The 20,000-nt window shown below is 35.4% G+C and overlaps 1 protein-coding gene and 1 long non-coding RNA gene across 4 annotated transcripts in view; one reads left to right on the top strand and one right to left on the bottom strand.

The window, feature by feature from the left end:
• LOC107572051 (transcription factor MafG-like) overlaps window positions 1-11,348 on the bottom strand; it is a 21,628-nt gene extending 10,280 nt beyond the window's left edge. Inside the window, exon 1 of the mRNA XM_016258452.1 lies at window positions 11,229-11,348. The gene's annotated coding sequence lies outside the window, so the exon portion shown is untranslated. The remainder of the gene's footprint in view (window positions 1-11,228) is intronic.
• A 6,079-nt stretch (window positions 11,349-17,427) lies between these two features.
• LOC107572054 (uncharacterized) overlaps window positions 17,428-20,000 on the top strand; it is a 4,047-nt gene continuing 1,474 nt past the window's right edge. Inside the window, exon 1 of one of the 3 annotated variants that reach the window (XR_001607277.1) lies at window positions 17,428-17,442. This is a non-coding gene — a long non-coding RNA (uncharacterized lncRNA). Of the gene's footprint in view, window positions 17,443-17,613; window positions 17,626-17,745; window positions 17,766-20,000 lie in introns of those variants that run through there. The other 2 variants (XR_001607279.1, XR_001607278.1) reach the window with 2 other exon arrangements.

Raw genomic sequence — 20,000 nt, 5'->3', positions numbered from 1 at the left:
AATTAATGCTGTTCAGTTGCTTTGACACAATCTGTATTGTTAAAAGCGCTCTATAAATAAAGCTGACTTGACTTTACTAGAAGAAAAAATCAGACAAAACACAAAAAACAAGGCAAGAGAAACGTGTCGGGGTTCTCCTTTCTAAAGACATTTCATCTGCTCCAGACACAAATATCAGAGCCGTGACTCTCGAACGAGAAACGGAGACGGAGAAACTCTACGAGAGGCTGAGAGGGAAAGAAGAAAAGTACAAGACAGGAAAACTCAAAGCTGCAATTAGACGAGAGAGTGAGGAGAGAAAGCGTCTCAGGTAGTGCGAGAGAAATCTCCTCACCGCAGCAGAAAAACTGCTCCGTCAGGATTGTTTTTTATAGTAAGGGCTTTTTCCAGCAGAGAATGGATTTTGTTTTTTGAATTGTTTTTTTTAAAAAAAAAAAAAAAAAAGTCAAGAATTATTTGGCTAAATAATATATATATATACTGTATATATATATATATATATATACATATAGTTTATTAAATATTATATATATATGTTTTTATTTTGAAAAAAGTAGTACATATATAATTTAATACATATTACTTTTAATTAATATTTTTAAGTCAATTTATTGGCATAAGGGGCATAAAGGAGGATCTTCAAGCTGAGAAATAGAAAATGAGACTAATAACTAATGAGAAGCCCACTGACTAGTGCATGTTTTTAATAACTGGTCACACACTCCAGCTGTGAAGCAAAACAAAAAGGTGAGGAACCAAATGATGAGGGTTCTGGATGTTTTTCACATTTGGGACACTCGACTCGTCTCCCGCAGCTTCATCCGCCTGCGGTCTGGACATCAGAGGTGTGTCCTCGCTAACGAGCTCGTTTCCCTCCGCTTCCGTCCTTCTGGAGTGTTTGTGTAAAGTCACATTAGTGTGAGAAGATGAGCGCTTCATCCTGATGCCATTAGCTTTCAAACAAACGCTCAGAGCAAACGCAGAAGCACCAAACGCAACGACGCGCCACACCTAACCGAACAGGTGAATCTCATAAGAAGTCATCTTCTCCTCTCTTGCCTCGATTTCACTCATTTGGAGGTTCGTTTGGGGCGTGTGGAGATCGCAAGAGCGAGCAACACTTCAACACTGCGGGTAAAAACTGCAGCAAAGCGCAGCCAGGATGATGCAACTGGAAGACATCGTCCTGCGCGTAACTCCAGGCAGAGCGAGAACAACATCAACCACTGGAAAAAGTGCAAGAGAGAGTATGAATATCCATACTTCACTGCGGAAGACATGCTTCCAAGAAAACTTCCCTATTTGATGATTATCTTTCAAAACTTTATTTGCAAAATCTGTAATTGCAGGGAAATCAAACATCCACACCGCATCTGAGAGACCAAACACTGATTAATAATGTGTGTAAGTGCAGTTTGTGCCACACACACACACACACACACACACTCAGGTTTGTTTTTATGGTTTATGGGGACTCTCCATAGGTGTAATGGTTTTTATACTGTACAGACCGTATATTCTATTGCCCTACACTAACCCTACCCCTAAACCTACCCCTCACAGTAGACTTTGTGCATTTTTAGATTTTCAAACCAAAAACATCTGTTGACCTTTTTTCCATGACTAAGACTAGATGTCATTAAACACTAACTGTATCAACATCCAATATCGTTGATGAAGAAAGACGAGACTAAAATGTTTAAAAATAAAAACCCTCTATATCATAAATTCTCTATATTTTCTTCAACATTACAAAACGGAGAAAAAATCCTGACCTCCACAAGTTTATGTTTGCGGTTTGCGGAGCTTCTCTCTTAAAACGACACACGTTCTTCCCTGCGTTTAATTTATCTTTTCAATCTGCCATCAAACCTTCTCATGATGAACTGTAATAAATCCAAACATGATCTCAACTTTATTGTTTGCGAGTGAGGCTGAAAAAATGCACTTACGTCCCTCTGTGTCCATACAAAGCCTTTTTGTTGTTGTTTTAATAGAAAGACGTGAATATAATTTGGAATTAATATTATAAATGTCACTGTGTCTGCTTTTGAGTTTTCATTATGTAGAGATTGAGTTTATATTTTTGATAACATAATGAATCAGGAAACTACATGAGGTCAAATAAAGCAAGTGTATGAATCACAAAAGTGAATTAATTCTGATGTAATTTCTCAAATAACAATAATCATCATCAGTAATTGTGAGCAAAATAACTGTGATTATCACTTTCACCATTGTGACTAAATTAGACTTAAACAGGACAGGTTAAAAACTAAAAAGGACATGTTACACAAGACAAAGACTAAATTTAAAAAACACTAATTTCCACCTGCTGCAGCATAAAACAGCTAACAACCACTTTACAACCAAACAGCAACCATTCAGAAAAGCTCATATATGTTCATGTAAGCATATAAACGGTTTGTTTGTGCTTGTGTTCTCGTTCTCTGGCGTTCGGACTGCAGTGGTTTGCGTGTAATTCCCGCGGCGTCTGTCTTTATAACTGTGCCACTGTTCTGAGGCGCTGCGTTACTATACTTGAGCTGTATCTTACAGCGTATTTCATCATTGCTCAAAGAGGCCATGAAAAAAATAGACTCCATTGATCTACACACACACACTCTCCTCTTTTACATTAACTCAGAAAACTGTTTTCTGTGTGGAGCTTGTAGATTCACACACAATGACCTCAAATAACCTTCATCTCTGTCTGTCTGACCACCGCTATTACACACACACATAAAGATGAACACACACACACACGCATGCATGCAGTTAATGATCAGCATGTGTGTGTGTGTGTGTGTTTACTCTACAGCACATGCCACACACACACAGACACGCAGCTCAACGTCTTTCCTGGAGTTTCATCAACCCTCCACCCAGATCTGTCCACACACACTCACACACACACACACGAACACACACACACACACACACACACACGAGTGATTCCTTAAATCATGCATGTTATTGGGCATTTTCACTAGTGTTAATTTGTTAACCAAAAACATCTGTTGACCTTTTTTCCATGACTAAGACTAGATGTCATTAAACACTAACTGTATCAACATCCAATATCGTTGATGAAGAAAGACGAGGCTAAAATGTTTAAAAATAAAAACCCTCTATATCATAAATTCTCTATATTTTCTTCAACATTACAAAACGGAGAAAAAATCCTGACCTCCACAAGTTTATGTTTGCGGTTTGCGGAGCTTCTCTCTTAAAATGACACACGTTCTTCCCTGCGTTTAATTTATCTTTTCAATCTGCCATCAAACCTTCTCATGATGAACTGTAATAAATCCAAACATGATCTCAACTTTATTGTTTGCGAGTGAGGCTGAAAAAATGCACTTACGTCCCTCTGTGTCCATACAAAGCATTTTGAATAAAGACGTGAATATAATTTGGAATTAATATTATAAATGTCACTGTGTCTGCTTTTGAGTTTTCATTATGTAGAGATTGAGTTTATATTTTTGATAACATAATGAATCAGGAAACTACATGAGGTCAAATAAAGCAAGTGTATGAATCACAAAAGGGAATTAATTCTGATGTAATTTCTCAAATAACAATAATCGTCATCAGTAATTGTGAGCAAAATAACTGTGATTATCACTTTCACCATTGTGACTAAATTAGACTTAAACAGGACAGGTTAAAAACTAAAAAGGACATGTTACACAAGACAAAGACTAAATTTAAAAAACACTAATTTCCACCTGCTGCAGCATAAAACAGCTAACAACCACTTTACAACCAAACAGCAACCATTCAGAAAAGCTCATATATGTTCATGTAAGCATATAAACGGTTTGTTTGTGCTTGTGTTCTCGTTCTCTGGCGTTCGGACTGCAGTGGTTTGCGTGTAATTCCCGCGGCGTCTGTCTTTATAACTGTGCCACTGTTCTGAGGCGCTGCGTTACTATACTTGAGCTGTATCTTACAGCGTATTTCATCATTGCTCAAAGAGGCCATGAAAAAAATAGACTCCATTGATCTACACACACACACTCTCCTCTTTTACATTAACTCAGAAAACTGTTTTCTGTGTGGAGCTTGTAGATTCACACACAATGACCTCAAATAACCTTCATCTCTGTCTGTCTGACCACCGCTATTACACACACACATAAAGATGAACACACACACACACGCATGCATGCAGTTAATGATCAGCATGTGTGTGTGTGTGTGTGTTTACTCTACAGCACATGCCACACACACACAGACACGCAGCTCAACGTCTTTCCTGGAGTTTCATCAACCCTCCACCCAGATCTGTCCACACACACTCACACACACACACACGATCACACACACACACACACACACTCACACACACACACACACTCTCACACACACACACTCACACACACACACACACACACACTCTCTCACACACACACACACACACACACACTCTCTCACACACACACACACACACACACACCTCAAGGCTAATGTGTGTAAATGCATACTGCAAACACAAACATCAAACTGTTGCTGCTCTGCATGTGTGTGTGTGAGCGTGTAAAGCGCGTCTGGCGTGGCAAGAGCTCACCGATTCCCCCACAGAAGGTAATAAATCTCAGGCTCATCTCCTGCACTGAATACTGAACATTGTTCATTTGTCCTCATAAGCTTGAGCGAGAGATATTTATTAAACAGAGGAACGGTGAGAGAGAGAGAAAGAGAGAGAGGCTTTCTGAAGGACACCTGTCCTCAGCACAGACACAAACACTCGCTCACACTGACAACCTCCTGTTAAAAATATCCGTCTCTGATAAATTAAGGATGTTTGGACAAAATAGGACAAATTCAGAACAGATGTAATTGACTTCCTCTTTAGATACATGAATGCGGTGAATCTCACCAAAACGCTCAAGAACACATGCAGATCTAAATTCAGCAAAAATTTAAAAATAAATAAAAATAATAATAATAATAATAATATATATATATGTATATATATAAAATCATTAAAATATGTAATAAATAAAATACTTAATTAGATATATTTAATTATTTTTTTGTACACGCAGCGTGATCTGACTAAAGCTACAGTGAAGACAGCGCATTAGATTAGAACTCTTCTCATTTTTATTTTTTTAAACGTGGAGAGTGTGTTGATTTGTGCAATGATAACCTACCAGCAATGCTAAGATGATTTTAATATATTAGAATGAGTACCTTACAATATAAATTTATTAGAACGAGTACATTATTATTTATGGGCTTAAAAACAAGATGCAAACAATCTGAATATTGTACCTGGTGGGGAGTGCACAATGTAAACATGAAGCGTATGCCATTACCTATATTATACTGTGGTACAGTTATGGAGGCCCTTCATAATGCAGAGGTCAGCTGCTGCTCTGCCAGTAGTTAGAAATGGCACTATAGTATGCAGTGTTTAATAAACAGCTGTTTTACTAAATTCTGCTGAGGTGAAATTCAGTGCAGTCCCGTATTGTGATACATATCGTATCGTGACTTTGCTGGTGATACACAGCCCTAATTATCAGCAGTTTTCGCATTGCTCAATAGCTAATGACCCTCCTCCATCCCCAGCTCCTCCTCTGTCAGTCAGGATTCAGCCTTCTGATTCTCCTTTGAATCAGACTAACTCTAAAATGTGTACATAACATTATTGAACTTTAACAATATCTGCAATACATTGTTGGTTCTGTTCTGTTTACCCTGGGGGGGTTATCGCTGCGCTCCCTGCTCTTATGCTAGGCTACATGGATGCGCAGGGAGTTCTTGCCCAGAACAGAACCATACCGCCAATACAAACTGTATGCTAATTGTCAATCATCTTTGGTCCTGACAGAAATGCACACACACAGCTAATGCAGCCACGTCGCTCTGAATAAGAGGAAGAACATTCTGCTGAGGGAAGAAAGAAAAAAAAGGAGAAAAACTACCTGTTAGTAAAATAAAAAGAGGAAGAACAGAAACTGCAATCTGTTGCAAAACACTTACTGTAAATGCAAACGATCGCATTTCTTTTGGTGATGCAAGTCTCGCATTTGAAAAAGTTGCAAGTGCAGCATTCAGCCCGCTCTCGTTCATCACACCGGCTCTTTACACCTTTACTTAAGAGTAACCTGAGGCCAACGCATCTCGAGTCACTTCCCACATCAGCATCAGCATCACCAGTGATCTGTTTCTGGCCGTCTCAGCGCTTTCTCAGAATGCCTTCAAGACAAAAAACTCTCCCGTTCGTTCACCACAACTTCAATCACACACTCGTTCGCTCTCGACCATCAGCAGATTTCACTCAGGAGCTGGTTTAAGAGCAGGCCGGGCCAGTGATCAGATTACACCTCTCCAGCACTGCACTTCAGACTCTAACTGCACAAATAGCACAATTAGCTGGGACTGTTATTGGGAGATTTCCGGTTAATGATGTAAACAGGCTCTTAAAAGGGTCTAAATGGATCTACATGGTTACACAGATCTTACTAGTCTGTATATGAATATGATAATCACACACCAGCACCATAGACATGTTTCTACGTCAGAATATTATTGTTTGTTTGTAATTTAATGCTGTGCCAGCTACTACAGCTTTTCTCATGCCAAAAAACATACGATATGGAAAACATAAACGGTGAACTTCCATGAAAAATCAGGTTAAAATGTAGCAAGATATGATATAACAAACATAAATTAAAAAAGTATCTTCCATACAATTCTGATTATGAAATTATATCATATTTAAAAAAAAAAATGTATCTTGAATAATCAGGTTCATAGAAAAATATGATGTAAAAAGTTGAGATTCCATGAAAAAGTGGGTTAAAATGTAACAAAATATGATATAAAAAACACTATTTCAATTTTAAAAATCAAGTTAAAATGTAACAAAATATGATATAAAAAACACAATATCAATTTAAAAAATCAAGTTAAAATGTAACAAAATATGATATAAAAAACACAGTATCAATTTAAAAAATCAAGTTAAAATGTAACAAAATATGATATAAAAAACACAGTATCAATTTAAAAAATCAAGTTAAAATGTAATAAAATATGATATAAAAAACACAGTATCAATTTAAAAAATCAAGTTAAAATGTAATAAAATATGATATAAAAAACACAGTATCAATTTAAAAAATCAAGTTAAAATGTAATAAAATATGATATAAAAAACACAGTATCAATTTAAAAAATCAAGTTAAAATGTAATAAAATATGATATAAAAAACACAGTATCAATTTAAAAAATCAAGTTAAAATGTAATAAAATATGATATAAAAAACACAGTATCAATTTAAAAAATCAAGTTAAAATGTAATAAAATATGATATAAAAAACACAGTATCAATTTAAAAAATCAAGTTAAAATGTAATAAAATATGATATAAAAAACACAGTATCAATTTAAAAAATCAAGTTAAAATGTAATAAAATATGATATAAAAAACACAGTATCAATTTAAAAAATCAAGTTAAAATGTAATAAAATATGATATAAAAAACACAGTATCAATTTAAAAAATCAAGTTAAAATGTAATAAAATATGATATAAAAAACACAGTATCAATTTAAAAAATCAAGTTAAAATGTAATAAAATATGATATAAAAAACACAGTATCAATTTAAAAAATCAAGTTAAAATGTAATAAAATATGATATAAAAAACACAGTATCAATTTAAAAAATCAAGTTAAAATGTAATAAAATATGATATAAAAAACACAGTATCAATTTAAAAAATCAAGTTAAAATGTAATAAAATATGATATAAAAAACACAGTATCAATTTAAAAAATCAAGTTAAAATGTAATAAAATATGATATAAAAAACACAGTATCAATTTAAAAAATCAAGTTAAAATGTAATAAAATATGATATAAAAAACACAGTATCAATTTAAAAAATCAAGTTAAAATGTAATAAAATATGATATAAAAAACACAGTATCAATTTAAAAAATCAAGTTAAAATGTAATAAAATATGATATAAAAAACACAGTATCAATTTAAAAAATCAAGTTAAAATGTAATAAAATATGATATAAAAAACACAGTATCAATTTAAAAAATCAAGTTAAAATGTAATAAAATATGATATAAAAAACACAGTATCAATTTAAAAAATCAAGTTAAAATGTAATAAAATATGATATAAAAAACACAGTATCAATTTAAAAAATCAAGTTAAAATGTAACAAAATATGATATAAAAAACACAGTATCAATTTAAAAAATCAAGTTAAAATGTAACAAAATATGATATAAAAAACACTATTTCAATTTAAAAAATCAAGTTAAAATGTAACAAAATATGATATAAAAAACACTATTTCAATTTAAAAAATCAAGTTAAAATGTAACAAAATATGATATAAAAAACACTATTTCAATTTAAAAAATCAAGTTAAAATGTAACAAAATATGATATAAAAAACACTATTTCAATTTTAAAAATCAAGTTAAAATGTAACAAAATATGATATAAAAAAACACAGTATCAATTTAAAAAATCAAGTTAAAATGTAACAAAATATGATATAAAAAAACACAGTATCAATTTAAAAAATCTAGTTAAAATGTAACAAAATATGATATAAAAAAACACAGTATCAATTTAAAAAATCAAGTTAAAATGTAACAAAATATGATATAAAAAACACTATTTCAATTTTAAAAATCAAGTTAAAATGTAACAAAATATGATATAAAAAACACAATATCAATTTAAAAAATCAAGTTAAAATGTAATAAAATATGATATAAAAAACACAGTATCAATTTAAAAAATCAAGTTAAAATGTAACAAAATATGATATAAAAAACACAGTATCAATTTAAAAAATCAAGTTAAAATGTAACAAAATATGATATAAAAAACACTATTTCAATTTTAAAAATCAAGTTAAAATGTAACAAAATATGATATGAGAAACAATAAAATATTGTCTTCCATTAAAAATCAGTTTAACATAACAAAATATTTAAAAAACGATCTTAAATGAAAAATGAAGTTAAATCACTACAGTACTACCGTGAAAGCGGATTTAAAACATTCGTACAAGAACAAACCGTCTGCAATAAACCCGCACAAACAGCAGAGGTGTTCTAGCTAGACCCAGCGCTGGTGATCATAACATCTTCCCTAAAGATCGTGAAAACGCATTAACGCTACCGACACTGCTTTTAAACGCGTCAAACATCCTAAAGCCGTTATATAGCTACTCTATTACATCGCTGTCGCTGGTGTCCGTGTAACAAAGCCATCCGTCTGAACCATCTCCGTGCCTCGAACGCTGCCCGGTTCCGCGCGCTCCGGTGTGCCGTGTTGCCATGACGCCCCGGTGCACCGGCTCACGTCGAGCAAACACCAGCGGTTGATGAATCAGCATCTGCGCCCGTTAAAGCCGCTGATGTGAAGATTCGCGCGCGGCGCTGATTTGAAATCGCGCCGATTTGGTGATTCGCGCGCGCGGGAACGGATTCCAACCGTCAACTGTCAGTTACAAATGAAGCCTTAAGCAACAAATGCTGAATAAAACTAGCACACACACACATACGTGAACACAAACATACTATTCTGTCAAAATGCAGTTATACTTTCTATAGCAAAAATGTGTTTTATTGACTCGAAACCTAGTGTGCTCCCTATCTAGGGATGCCCCAGTCAATTTAAAAAATCAAGTTAAAATGTAACAAAATATGATATAAAAAAACACAGTATCAATTTAAAAAATCAAGTTAAAATGTAACAAAATATGATATAAAAAACACTATTTCAATTTTAAAAATCAAGTTAAAATGTAACAAAATATGATATAAAAAAACACTATTTCAATTTAAAAAATCAAGTTAAAATGTAACAAAATATGATATAAAAAAACACTATTTCAATTTAAAAAATCAAGTTAAAATGTAACAAAATATGATATAAAAAACACTATTTCAATTTTAAAAATCAAGTTAAAATGTAACAAAATATGATATAAAAAACACTATTTCAATTTTAAAAATCAAGTTAAAATGTAACAAAATATGATATAAAAAAACACAGTATCAATTTAAAAAATCAAGTTAAAATGTAACAAAATATGATATAAAAAACACAATATCAATTTAAAAAATCAAGTTAAAATGTAACAAAATATGATATAAAAAAACACAGTATCAATTTAAAAAATCAAGTTAAAATGTAACAAAATATGATATAAAAAACACTATTTCAATTTTAAAAATCAAGTTAAAATGTAATAAAATATGATATAAAAAACACAGTATCAATTTAAAAAATCAAGTTAAAATGTAACAAAATATGATATAAAAAACACAGTATCAATTTAAAAAATCAAGTTAAAATGTAACAAAATATGATATGAGAAACAATAAAATATTGTCTTCCATTAAAAATCAGTTTAACATAACAAAATATTTAAAAAACGATCTTAAATGAAAAATGAAGTTAAATCACTACAGTACTACCGTGAAAGCGGATTTAAAACATTCGTACAAGAACAAACCGTCTGCAATAAACCCGCACAAACAGCAGAGGTGTTCTAGCTAGACCCAGCGCTGGTGATCATAACATCTTCCCTAAAGATCGTGAAAACGCATTAACGCTACCGACACTGCTTTTAAACGCGTCAAACATCCTAAAGCCGTTATATAGCTACTCTATTACATCGCTGTCGCTGGTGTCCGTGTAACAAAGCCATCCGTCTGAACCATCTCCGTGCCTCGAACGCTGCCCGGTTCCGCGCGCTCCGGTGTGCCGTGTTGCCATGACGCCCCGGTGCACCGGCTCACGTCGAGCAAACACCAGCGGTTGATGAATCAGCATCTGCGCCCGTTAAAGCCGCTGATGTGAAGATTCGCGCGCGGCGCTGATTTGAAATCGCGCCGATTTGGTGATTCGCGCGCGCGGGAACGGATTCCAACCGTCAACTGTCAGTTACAAATGAAGCCTTAAGCAACAAATGCTGAATAAAACTAGCACACACACACATACGTGAACACAAACATACTATTCTGTCAAAATGCAGTTATACTTTCTATAGCAAAAATGTGTTTTATTGACTCGAAACCTAGTGTGCTCCCTATCTAGGGATGCCCCAGATGATGCACAATACCACGGTATCCCTAAAGTACCACCTGATAGCATCACCACAGTTTTACTAGTGGTGTAAATGTGTAGCGTAAAGCAGACCAAAGCCAGAAAGAGTACCTCGAACTCGGTCCACCCGTGTGCAGCGCAGACGGTTCTGATGAACCAGCAGGTTCGGCTCCTCACAGATCGGCTTGTGTTGCTGTGTAACCTCTGCCTGACTAGAGGAGACACACACACACACACTGTGTGTGTGTGTGTGTGTGTGTGTGAGCGGAATGACCCGATCGTGATGATTCAGCACTGCTAGCCCTTTAAAACACGCGTCCCGCTCGCGTCGCGTCGTTAAACGCGCACACATATGAGAACGCTATAGTGAACAATGCATACATTAGTGTAATATATTAACACAACTTCGTTATTATTGCTAGCTAGTTAAATATACTCGAGTTAACTAAGTAGTAAAAGCAAACATCCACTAAATTAAACCAGAACTGATTAAAACATTTAAGAAAATTTAAAGCAAAAAGCTAACATTTTCAAAATATTTTAATAAACATACACTTTTGATTTTTTTATTTAAATAGCCAGAATAAATTAATTAATTAATGTTTTTAATGCTATTATTCCTGGTGTGTTGAATGTATTTGTAAATAGCACTAAAAAACGCCAGCGGGACTCTTAAAGGAACAGGCGCATGCTGAGCGTTTTTTTTACTAAAAAGGCAGGCTTAATGTGTTCTGATTGTATGGTGGTTCTTGCCGAAGAATTGCTGATCAACTCACTGGAAAACAACTCAAGGCCATCTTTTTGCACTGCATGCAGTTTACAGTAATAATCATAAAAAGGCAAGAGACTACAGGCAATAACTGTTTTTTTTCATGCACTGGTCAGTTTGTAGATTTTGATTGGCTCTTCACAACAGACTAGTGTAAAGAAAACATCCAAAACACACATTTAAGTGTTTATTTTATTGCACTTTATCTATTTGCATCTGTAGATTTCTATGCCAATGTTTTTATTTAAAGAGTTTTTTCTCCACTTCTGCAGCACTTACAAACACCAAACTTTAGAGTTTTATTCCTCTCTATATTCTGAAGGTTTTTACTGAGGGGTTTGTTCATATATCGTTCACACTGATTTTATTCTTAAAAATAGAGAAATCCAAAATCCCTTCTGGAAAAACCTTTAACTCTAGTAAGTCAACAAAATCTAAAAAAATTTTCATCTGGCTTTATCCAATGTTCAAATGTATGTTCTGGGAATTAATGCAAATTAGTGCATATTTAATGAGACAATGTGTCATTTGCCTATTTGAACAACTTTTCAGAAAACTTGTAATACACACAAAAAAAAGTTTGTAATTGATTTCTATTAGTTAAAAATTGACCCTATTCACCTGGAGCAAATGGAGAATTGACTCTCTATCTACAATCTCAATTAGGAGTGTCAATGGTCCACTTGAGAGATAGGTGGCGGTAATACACTTATAAGTCTGCTGGGTTTTTTTGTCTCAAAGCCGTGATTCCCATTCACCTCCATTATATGACTGACAGACTGCAACGGTTTGAGTTAAAAATCTCCGTTTGTGTTCTACTGAAGAAACAAAGTCCCCTACATCTTGGTTGCCCTGGGGGTAAGCAGATAAACATAAATGTTCATTTGTGGGTGAACTATCCCTTTAATACTATAGTGCTTTAAAACAAATTGAAATATGAGTATTTCTGAAAGAAAAACATGCGTATAGGGCTAAACCGGTCCGGGATGGAGATCTGAGGTGAAGCAGCATTGACCTGCATCAGAAGTGCATGGGTTGTTCACACTGGAGCCGTGGTCCACAGGAGGAAGCTGACGTGATGATTCACTGCGGTTTAGACGAACCGTCAGAACCAGAGCACATCTTCCTCTTTCTCTCCGCAGCCACCAGCTGTACGGCAATGATAACATATATCCGTTCAAACACGCACTTCTCTGTTCACACTGCTGCCCAGCAGCTCTTGTCAGAGAACCTCAGTGCTGCGGGCAAGCTCCGACACAAATAAAGAGCTGAAATGCATCTGCTGCACGTAAGGTGGTTTTGAGTGAACATCAAGATGGATTTGTGGTATCTAATGGACACTTCCAGACAACGCTCGGGAAAGACGGCTTAGATGTGTGTTGATTCTGTGCCAGATGTCAATTAGATGAAATCAGCATTGGTGTCACAATGGTTTTCTCAAAATATGTTGTTTTAAAAACCTGTATTTCATCTGAGCTGCACTGAGCTGTACAACAAAAGCAGAAAAGCTCAAAAAGGACAGAAAATAAACATCAAAGTAGTTTATATTTTAAAAAATGTTTTTGAGCATTCAGAAATAATGTTTCTAGAACTCAACAGTGAAACGTTCTTCGATCATCATTGATATAATGTTTCAGAACATTTTAGTTGGCCATTCTTCTAGAATTTTTCGAATGTTGCTACTTGTTTCGGAATGTTCAGAGAACAATCAAAAGTAGCATTCGCAAAATGCCTAAAATGGAATGTTTCTTCATTGTTCACATAACCACAAAAAATAAATAATAAATCAATAAAAACATTTACAAATCTATACACAGTTTGAACATTCTATAACATTATAATGTTATATTCTATAACAAATAACATTATAATTAACATTATAAAAAACATTTTTATTAGCTGGAATATTAGACATTCATCTAATGGTTTTTTTTTTTTTAAATTATTACTAGTTTCAAAATATTAATAGAACATTCAAATGTAAAGTTTCGATAATGTTTGCAAAATGATGATAAAATTGAATTTATAAAGTGGAGAGTTCCGGTGCTTGTTCGAAGCTGTTGTAAATGACGCTACAAAGTAACACACACCTTTGTTTACGTTTGTGTGTTGCTCGGCAACCACTTTGTAGCAACCACAACTGTTTCTGAGGAGCTACATTGTTTGGTGGAAGAACACTGTGTTTATTAATGTTAAATGTTACAATGGTTAGAGAACATTCAATGGAAGGGAATGTTTCCTTAATGTTTGCATGACCAAAGCTGACGTGATGATTCACTGCGGTTTAGACGAACCGTCAGAACCAGAGCACATCTTCCTCTTTCTCTCCGCAGCCACCAGCTGTACGGCAATGATAAAATATATCCGTTCAAACACGCACTTCTCTGTTCACACTGCTGCCCAGCAGCTCTTTTCAGAGAACCTCAGTGCTGCGGGCAAGCTCCGACACAAATAAAGAGCTGAAATGCATCTGCTGCACGTAAGGTGGTTTTGAGTGAACATCAAGATGGATTTGTGGTATCTAATGGACACTTCCAGACAACGCTCGGGAAAGACGGCTTAGATGTGTGTTGATTCTGTGCCAGATGTCAATTAGATGAAATCAGCATTGGTGTCACAATGGTTTTCTCAAAATATGTTGTTTTAAAAACCTGTATTTCATCTGAGCTGCACTGAGCTGTACAACAAAAGCAGAAAAGCTCAAAAAGGACAGAAAAGAAACATCAAAGTAGTTTATATTTTTAAAAATGTTTTTGAGCATTCAGAAATAATGTTTCTAGAACTCAACAGTGAAACGTTCTTCGATCATCATTGATATAATGTTTCAGAACATTTTAGTTGGCCATTCTTCTAGAATTTTTCGAATGTTGCTACTTGTTTCGGAATGTTCAGAGAACAATCAAAAGTAGCATTCGCAAAATGCCTAAAATGGAATGTTTCTTCATTGTTCACATAACCACAAAAAATAAATAATAAATCAATAAAAACATTTACAAATCTATACACAGTTTGAACATTCTATAACATTATAATGTTATATTCTATGTATTAGACATTCATCTAATGTTTAAAAAAAAAAAATTATTACTACTTTCAAAATATTAATAGAACATTCAAACGTAAAGTTTCGATAATGTTTGCAAAATGATGATAAAATTGAATTTATAAAGTGGAGAGTTCCGGTGCTTGACTCTGATTGGCTTTGCTACTTGTTTCGGAATGTTCAGAGAACAATCAAAAGTAGCATTCGCAAAATGCCTAAAATGGAATGTTTCTTCATTGTTCACATAACCACAAAAAATAAATAATAAATCAATAAAAACATTTACAAATCTATACACAGTTTGAACATTCTATAACATTATAATGTTATATTCTATAACAAATAACATTATAATTAACATTATAAAAAACATTTTTATTAGCTGGAATATTAGACATTCATCTAATGGTTTTTTTTTTTTTAAATTATTACTAGTTTCAAAATATTAATAGAACATTCAAATGTAAAGTTTCGATAATGTTTGCAAAATGATGATAAAATTGAATTTATAAAGTGGAGAGTTCCGGTGCTTGTTCGAAGCTGTTGTAAATGACGCTACAAAGTAACACACACCTTTGTTTACGTTTGTGTGTTGCTCGGCAACCACTTTGTAGCAACCACAACTGTTTCTGAGGAGCTACATTGTTTGGTGGAAGAACACTGTGTTTATTAATGTTAAATGTTACAATGGTTAGAGAACATTCAATGGAAGGGAATGTTTCCTTAATGTTTGCATGACCAAAAAAAATAATAAAAAGTTTAAAAATAACCTGAACATTCACAAACACGATGTTTAGAACGGTCAGTTGTTTTAAGCCTGTATTTCACCTGAACTGCACTTTTCTGTACAACAAAAGCAAATGGGCAGTCAGGCTTGAAAAGGACAGAAAAGCAACAGAAAAGTCGTTTATAACACTCATGATAATTTAGTGAGGAACAGACCACGATGTAAATCCTTATTTTGACTTTTGGATGAACTAACCTGTTAAAACGGCAAAAACTCAAACTAATCTGACGCAGTAAGAAACGGTTCATCAATGGGCAAAAGCTCTTTTGAAGAGCTTGTTTGAGAACGGTGCAAACGGCTGATTGTGTTGGAGGAATATCCTCAGACAACGATGAGCGGCGTCCTGCGTGTTTCCAGAGGAATAACAGGAGCGTAAGATTCGGGTGACTTATCAGCGTTTGAGAGCGGAGGGCCGACCGAGGAAGAACCTCTGGAATAAAAGGAGGATTATGGAACTCTTTAGTGCCTCCTCGACTTCCAATCAGACACAAATAAACAGCATCCGTCAGAAACACAAACACCAGAGCAGCTCTGGAGCTAATCCTGCGGTCTCTGCCTGTGGACGTGAAGACACACTGAAGAACAGAAATCAACTCCAACTCTGAAACGCTGTAAAAATGAAGATGCCGGTGTGACTATCGGAAATCTGCTCCGGTCAGACACTTCAGCTTTAACAGACTTTTGACACGATGACAAAGAAACGAAGAGGATGTTCATAAGAGAGGAAGGCTTTCGTGAGGACATCAACTTAAAGATTTCATCTCATCTTTATAAATGTTGTTTTCATATCACAAACGCCGTTCTCTCCGCTAACAGGGAACGCTCTTCCAGTGACATTAATAGGATGTTTGTTCATCAAACGTTTTTTAAATGTTACTTCTTGTTTCAGGGCGTTCGGAGAACATTCAAACGGACGTTTAGAAAGTTCAGACAACATTCAGAAATAACATTTCTATAACTTTAAGGCGGACATTAGATCAACTTTCCTTGAACATTTTGTTAGCTGGATACTTCGATGTTCGTCTTTTTTCATTTGCATAAGCACAAAAAATATATAATTTTTAAACATTTTAAAAAACTGGACATTTTCAACATTCAGACAATGTGTTTGTAACTTAGTGGGAACGTTTGCTCTGCTGGTTTGTGTCTCCCCTGCATGACCTTTGACCCGTAGGTCAGAGTGGCTTCAGAAGTGACCCTGATGCTTCTAAAACCGGCGTGTGTCTTCAGAGTGACACGCGCTCCTCTCCATGCCAGCGGAGCAGAGAAACATCTACGCAATGCAGCTCTAGAAATAGCCTGAGCCTCCAGCGTTCCTCACATCAGCCCGACTGACTCAGAGCTGCAGGTCCACAACGCACCAGGAACTACATGCAGCACATTCACACAAATGCAGCGGTGTCTGTGGACTCCGACTCCGAATACACTTTTAATAATTCTTTACTTTTTAAATGTTTTTATGCATTTCTTATGAATATTCTTACTATAAAGCACTTTGAATTACTATTGTGTATGAAACATGCCAAATAAACTTGCCTTACCTAAAACTCACAACTGATATTAAAGTGTTGTGGATGGTTGCCAGGGTGTTGTTACGGGATTGCTAGGGTGTTTCGAGTTGTTGCCGGGGGGTTGTTATAGGGTGTTATAGTTGTTGCTATAGGGTGTTGTAAGTTGTTGTCAGGGGATTTCTAAGATGTTTTGAGGTGTTGCTATGGTGTTTTGAGTTGTTGCCAGGGCGTTGCTAAAGTGTTTTGATTTGTTGCCAGGGCATTGCTATAGAGTGTTGAGAGTTGTTGTCAGGGCATTTCTAAGGTGTTTTGAGTTGTTGCCAGGGCGTTTTAAGGTGTTGCCAGGGCGTTGCTAGGGTGTTTTGAGGTGTTGCCAGGGCGTTGCCAGGGTGTTTTGAGTTGTTGCCAGGGTGTTTGGAGGTGTCGCCAGGGCGTTTTGAGGTGTTGCCAGGGCGTTGCTAGGGTGTTTTGAGTTGTTGCCAGGGTGTTGCTAGGGTGCTTTTAGGTGTTGGAGGGGGGTTGTTATAGGGTGTTTTGAGTTGTTGCCAGGGTGTTGCTAGGGTGCTTTTAGGTGTTGGAGGGGGGTTGTTATAGGGTGTTTTGAGTTGTTGCCAGGGTGTTGCTAGGGTGCTTTTAGGTGTTGGAGGGGGGTTGTTATAGGGTGTTTTGAGTTGTTGCCAGGGCATTGCTAGGGTGTTTTGAGGTGTTGCCAGGGCATTGCTATTGGATTTCCAGGTGGTTGCTATAGGGTTGCTAGGGCATTTCTAAAGGGCTACATGGGTTTTTCCTAGTTGTTGCCAGAGCATTTCTATAGGGTTGCTTGGGTTTTGAGATGTTGCCAGGGTACTGCTTTACTGTTGCTAGGGTTTTGAGAGTGACTTTTGACACATTGCCATGCAGTTGTTACGGTTTCTGTTTTTAGCATTTCTAAAACTACCTGTGGGATTCCTTCACCTGTTTTATGCTCCAGCAGGTGAAGATGGTGCATCTGATCAAGTGCTAGAGGTTTCAGCACATCACGATCAGAACTAGTACTACTGATGATTAACCACTCACTCAAATCTGAAATGTTCAATCAATGAAATCCTTTCACAATCACATGGAGAAACAGTTTACTGTAAAGCACAAGGAAGAAGCGACTACAGAGAAAACTTACACAATGCTGGTGGTTTCAGTGTTCAGCACCTGAAGGATGGCGTGACGCTGTGTTTGTTCTCCTGCATAGTCGAGTAATGGCTTTCAAAGAAAAACCTTCAGTTAATTTGCTTAAAGAAACATTAATTATTCATAGTTCACTCCTGCTTTAATTACACGTCTGGAACAAACGCAACAATGTTCTCGCACACCAGGAACAGCTCATCAACGAAACCGACGAAAATAAAACCACAAGCGTAAGCAAAAACACAGCTTTTCTGTTTTAACTTTCAGCACTGTTTATGCAGTTTTCATATTTCTGTAATAGAAATACACAGAACAGACAAACAGAAAGATGCTTCACGTCTGATAATCGGCTTACAAAACACTTTGGCTGTTTGACATTCATTATTTTCTCCAGCATTTTAAAAAGAACAAACAACAAATATATAAGTGTCCAGGTCTGCAATACATCCAGATGAAATGTTTCAGAAAGAACTTACAGGTAACGTATTCAAAAGAGTTCAAGAGAATAAGTCAAACTTAAAGAGCAAAAAAGCTAAATAAAAGATGCTATTCTGTGACATCACTTCCTGCAACAGCTCAGAGAAGTTCTGATATCCTGTTAAGCAAAGAAAATCAACAGATCTGAAAGTTCATGTGTGCAAAACAATCAGATTCATCCTGGAACAAAGTGACCATTGACATAAAAACCCATTTAGACACAATGCTGGTGGTTTCAGTGTTCAGCACCTGAAGGATGGCGTGACGCTGTGTTTGTTCTCCTGCATAGTCGAGTAATGGCTTTCAAAGAAAAACCTTCAGTTAATTTGCTTAAAGAAACATTAATTATTCATAGTTCACTCCTGCTTTAATTACACGTCTGGAACAAACGCAACAATGTTCTCGCACACCAGGAACAGCTCATCAACGAAACCGACGAAAATAAAACCACAAGCGTAAGCAAAAACACAGCTTTTCTGTTTTAACTTTCAGCACTGTTTATGCAGTTTTCATATTTCTGTAATAGAAATACACAGAACAGACAAACAGAAAGATGCTTCACGTCTGATAATCGGCTTATAAACACTTTGGCTGTTTGACATTCATTATTTTCTCCAGCATTTTAAAAAGAACAAACAACAAATATATAAGGGTGTCCAGGTCTGCAATACATCCAGATGAAATGTTTCAGAAAGAACTTACAGGTAACGTATTCAAAAGAGTTCAAGAGAATAAGTCAAACTTAAAGAGCAAAAAAGCTAAATAAAAGATGCTATTCTGTGACATCACTTCCTGCAACAGCTCAGAGAAGTACTGATATCCTGTTAAGCAAAGAAAATCAACAGATCTGAAAGTTCATGTGTGCAAAACAATCAGATTCATCCTGGAACAAAGTGACCATTGACATAAAAACCCATTTAGAAGGGCGTTGCTATAAGGTGTGTGACATCACTTCCTGCAACAGCTCAGAGAAGTACTGATATCCTGTTAAGCAAAGAAAATCAACAGATCTGAAAGTTCATGTGTGCAAAACAATCAGATTCATCCTGGAACAAAGTGACCATTGACATAAAAACCCATTTAGAAGGGCGTTGCTATAGGGTGTTCTGAGTTGTTGCCAGGGCGTTGCTATAGG

The sequence above is a fragment of the Sinocyclocheilus grahami genome, unplaced genomic scaffold (assembly GCF_001515645.1).
Source record: "Sinocyclocheilus grahami isolate Dianchi unplaced genomic scaffold, SAMN03320097.WGS_v1.1 scaffold1687.1, whole genome shotgun sequence".
NCBI lineage: Eukaryota > Metazoa > Chordata > Actinopteri > Cypriniformes > Cyprinidae > Sinocyclocheilus > Sinocyclocheilus grahami.
This window is presented reverse-complemented; position numbering and strand designations above follow the sequence as displayed.